The sequence below is a fragment of the Pinus tabuliformis genome, chromosome X (assembly GCF_031772625.1).
Source record: "Pinus tabuliformis cultivar Carrire ecotype Pingquan chromosome X, CPIR1, whole genome shotgun sequence".
In the NCBI taxonomy this organism is placed as follows: Eukaryota; Viridiplantae; Streptophyta; class Pinopsida; order Pinales; family Pinaceae; genus Pinus; species Pinus tabuliformis.
The window spans coordinates 453,770,575-453,775,936 of record NC_142308.1 but is presented as its reverse complement, the minus strand read 5'-3'; positions in this window follow the sequence as shown (position 1 = coordinate 453,775,936).

Here is a 5,362-nt window from a genome sequence, read left to right as displayed (position 1 = left end):
AGGAAAGAAGACCTTGTGACAAATCACAAGTAAGCATATTTCCATTCTCCAATTCCTCTAAGGATCACATTATAGTCTTTGATTTATGTTGTTCTAGACCAGGTCACTAGGTCTAGGGAAGATACTTCTGTCCGCAATCATAGATTTTGTATAACAGTGTTGTTGAGGAAGAAATTTACATAAAGCAGCTAGAGGGATTTAAGACATGACAAGTAGACACACGTGTGTATACTTAGGTGTTGGAAATAATACTGAGAGGGGGGGTGAATCAGTATTATCTAATTCTTTTAATAAATCTTCCTTATTTGTTCTTTGAATTATTTTTGCATGTCAGTACCATAAAATAATGAGCATGAACAAAGAAAACAGATAGTCACACCAAAGAACACAAGATGTAAGGTGGAAACCCAATGTGGGTGAAAACCACCTGCTGCAATATGTCTCTATCTTCTTTCAAATTAGAAACTCCTTTTACAATGGTTTTGTACTGGTGCAGTCCTTTACCAGTACGTAGGCTGCAACCTGCAGAGAGCTACAACTCTCTCTCATTTTCCAGTCTCTCCTGAAGGGAGCTACAACCCCCTACTTCTTTTCTTACAAGGACCACTTTTCATAAATTTTCAAACTGGATCCATAAGCATTAAATGATCATCAAGTATAAGAGAATCACCCAGTCAACTATAGTAACCAGATCAACAATAATAGAACCAAACCCAGAACACAACAATGATAAACAGAGATTTCAAGAGAAGTAAGCAGCTTCACCCATGTACTGCCTGCTTATAGTAAGCACCCTGCTCAACTGCTCGCCTGCTTACGTACGCACTGTAGTCAACTGCTCACCTGCTTACGTACGCACTGTACTCAACTGCTCACCTGCTTACCTACGCTCTGTGTCCATTGATCTGCCTGCGGATCTCCGCACCTGCAACCCTTCTGTGCCTGCGTACCGGCGCACCTGAAACGCTTCGTTCCAGCGTATATACGCACTTTTCTTTCACTGTACCTGCGTACCTTCGGGCATAGATGATTTCAAGACTTCAAGAATAACCCAGACAGTCAGATCTACAGATCTGATCATGCGCCGAAGAGATCTCAATCCATCAGTAGATTCGCCTTATTTAGATCTAGATATTACTCCCAAGAGATCATAATATTTCAGATCTAGCTCTCATAAGATGTTCAACCCAAGCACATGCCCAAGCCAAATGATCTCCTTTGCTTTATATAGGAAAGCTCTTCCTCAAATCATGGATCAATACCATGGGCCGACACCATAATAACACAAATACTGTCGGCTAAATATCAAAGATTAAACATAAGAAACCCCACGTGTGCTTTTCTCTGCCTTGAAATGAGTGCACTGGGGGTACGCACCTCCTGGACGGCTTATCTGCGTATCAGGCCGCGGTCCCTTCACGGTGTACTGTGGGTACACACTTTTTGAACTGATCTCCTGTGTACTTCTTAATTTTCAATATATTGAGAGCCTTGCCATGGGGGTTGCCATCAAGTACAACATCTGTAACATATATATAGCCATACCAGAAACATAATGCCAACAATCTCCCCCTTTGGACTTGATGGCAACCTCACAAACTTCAGCTTCATTCTCCCCCTTTGACATCAAGGGCAAAGGGTTATGCTCCCCCTAAGAACATGCTCCCCCTGAATATGAACCAGATCTGCAGCGAAGAACCATAAACCACCATGAAAGAGATAGAGACATATTGCAGCTACTTCCAAGATCTCCTTCTGCACATCCTCCATAATGCCAACAATGCATTATATGCTCCCCCTGAACCTGTACCATCAATCAGAAGAGGTTCAACAATAAGATGATGCATCAACAACCCCCAGCTTTTGCCTGAGGTATTCAAAAGTGTCCCTGGGAAATGGTTTGGTGAGTATATCAGCAACTTGTTCCTTAGAAGGAACATACTCCAACTTGACCTTCTGTTCAAGCACTTGTTCCCGGAGAAAATGATACTTGATTGGTATGTGCTTGGTTTTTGAATGCATAACAGGATTCTTTGAGATGCTGATTGCACTTGTGTTATCACATAAGATGGGGATTGGTGGTGTACAAGTGATTTGAAAACCCTGCAAAGTCTGCATCAGCCAAAGGAGTTGGGTGCAACAAGATGCAGCAGCAACATATTCCGCTTCAGCTGTAGACAAGGCAATCGAACTCTGTTTCTTACTGAACCAAGATACCAGTCTGGAACCCATAAAGAATGCACGACCACTTGTGCTTTTCCTGTCATCCACGCATCCGGCCCAATCTGCATCTGTATAAGCATGAAGTGTAAGATCTATATCTCTAGGATACCATAAGCCATAATTTTGAGTCCCTTGAAGATATTTGAAAATTCTCTTCACTACCTGAAGATGAGTCTCCTTCGGATTTGCCTGAAATCTTCCAACTATTCCAACTGCATGCATGATGTCCGGTCGGGTACCTATCAAATAAAGTAAACTTCCAATCATAGGTCTGTAGGTTGGTTGATGTACTGCTGCAGATTCATCATTTGCACTGAGGCTACATCCTGTGACCATGGGTGTACATACTGGTTTTGCATCTTCCATACCATATTTCTTCAAAATCTGTTTGAGATACTTGGTTTGAGATAAAAAGATTCCTCCTTCTTTTTGTTGGATTTGCAAACCAAGGAAATATGTCAGTTCTCCTAGCAAGGACATTTCAAATTCTTTCTGCATGACCAAGGCAAAGCTTTGACTCATAGCTTCTTCATTGCTACCAAAAATAATGTCATCTACATACACAACAAGTATTAGCAATTTGTCATTTTCAACTTTTATATAAATATTTCTATCTGCTGATCCTTTTGAAAAGCCTTGTTGATGAAGATATTTGTCCAAACGGTAGTACCAAGCCCTTGGAGCTTGTTTGAGACCATAGAGAGCCTTTTTCAATCTGCATACAAGATTTGGATCATTTCCAAGAATGAACCCATCTGGCTGTTCAATGTATACTTCTTCTTCCAAGTCTCCTTCAGAAAGGCTGATTTCACGTCCATTTGAAATACTTTGAAGTTTTGAAAACTTGAGAGAGCAAGGAACATTCGGATGGCCTCAAGTCTTGCAACAGGAGCAAAGGTTTCTTCAAAGTCTATTCCTTCTTGCTGCGCATACCCTTTACAAACAAGTCTGGCTTTGTTTCTAATTACTTCCCCATTTTCATTCAATTTATTTTTGAAGACCCATTTTGTTCCGATAACATTCTTATCCTTTGGTCTAGGAACCAGCTCCCAAGTGTTGTTCTTTTCGATCTGCTCAAGTTCTTCATCCATTGCCTTCACCCAACATTCATCTTTGCATGCCTCTTTCACATTTTGTGGTTCAGTAGAGGAGAGTAATGCCAAATAGCTTGAAGCTTCTGCAACTGTTCTTCTTGTTTGTACACCTGCTTCTTTCTGCCCCATAATCTGAGATTCTGGATGATTCTTCTGGACATATCTGGATGGAGTCTTTTCTTCTATTCTTGTTTGCTCCTCTGGTTCTTCTTGAGTTTCTTCTTGAGGTTCTTCTTCTTCATCATTCTGTCGTTGGGGGTAGCCTTCATCTTCTTCGATGTCTTCATGATGTACTTGCCTAGGAATGTATCCCTTCTCATCAACCACTACATCAATGTTGTCAACAATTCTGCCAAGTCTTTTATTGTAGCATTTGTATGCTTTGCTATGTGGAGAGTAACCAAGAAGAATGCCTTCATCTGCTCTAGGTTCAAGTTTGCCAAGCTGCTCATCAGTATTCTTGATATAGCATTTGCTCCCAAAGATTTTGAAGTGCTTTACCGAAGGAGTCCTACCACTCCAGAGCTCATGAGGAGTTTGAGTGCTGTTCACCCGGACATTTGTTTTGTTGAGAATAACAACCGCAGCATGTGCAGCTTCACCCCAGAAAGTTGCGGGAGTTCCTGACTCATCAAGCATAGCACGAGCCATTTGTTGGACTGTTCTGTTCATTCTTTCCACAACTCCATTTTGCTGAGGAGTTCTTGCTGTAGAGAATTCTCTTCTTATCCCATGTTCTTCACAGAAATCGAAAAATTCATTTGAAGTAAATTCCCCACCTCTGTCGGATCTGAGGCACTTAATTTTGTGACCTGATTCATTTTCAACCAAGGCTTTGAAGGATTTGAATTTTTCGAATGCTTCATCTTTGTGCTTCATAAGTCCTAACCAGACAAACCTGGAGAAATCGTCAATGAATAATATCAAGTATTCTTCTCCTCGAGGTGTTCTTTTCCTGAAAGGACCGCATGTATCTATATGTACTAGCTCAAGAGGCACGCTAGCTGATCCTTCTTTCTCTGGAAAGTTAGTTCTGGTTTGTTTTCCAAACTGACATGATTTGCATATGGTGTTGTCAGGAATTTTGATATCTGGAAGATCGCGAACTGCCTGATATTTGCATGCTTTCCTTATTTGTGAAAAGCTTAGATGTCCCAACCTCCGATGCCATAACCAGTGCTCATCATCCTTGCTCAGATAGCATTGTTGTTGTCCTTCTTCAAATATGTACAGATTATTTGGAGTTCTTTTGCCTTTTATCACTGTTTTACCTGTATCAAGATCACGAACAAGACATCCATTTGATCTGAATATAACCTCGGTTCTTTGATCACACATCTGGCTGACACTTAGAAGATTATGCTTCAATCCATCAACATACAAAACATTTCCAGCCTTGACCTTTTCTTTTAACTGAGCAATGCCTTTTCCTTTTATAGTTGCAGGAGTATCATTTCCAAAAGAGACTTTCTTTCCTTTTTCTAGAGCAGAATATGACTCAAGTTTTTCTTTATCACCTGTCATATGCTTCGAACATCCACTGTCAATGTACCATAGATTTTCCTGTCCCTCTGCATAAAATGCTATCCCACATCTTTCTGTTTGTGGTTCCTTTATTCTCCATGTTTTGGTGCTTGAGGCTTGTTCCTTTTTCTGCTGAAACCTGCTCCTGCATTCAGAGTCTTCATGACCAAAGTTATTGCAAATAGAACATTCAACTTCATTTTCAAGAACCGAAAAGTTGTTATAGGTCCCTTTTGTAATCCCGGTCATACTTCTTTGTTTTTGAGCTTCCCTAGTCATGATTGTTTTATATGCAACACATTGAGCTGCTTTGTGACCAAAGTTATGGCAAGAAAAGCATTGTCCATTGAAGAAACTTCTGCGGTTATCGAATCTACCAGCCAATTGATTGTAATTTCTATTGTCATCTATTCTTGAACCAAATTGAGAAGATTTTACCTGTGGCTGGTTGTAGCTTTTGTTCACCCTTAAGATGGATTGCCCCTGATAGTTTCTGTTTGTAATTCGTCCCTGCTTTACTT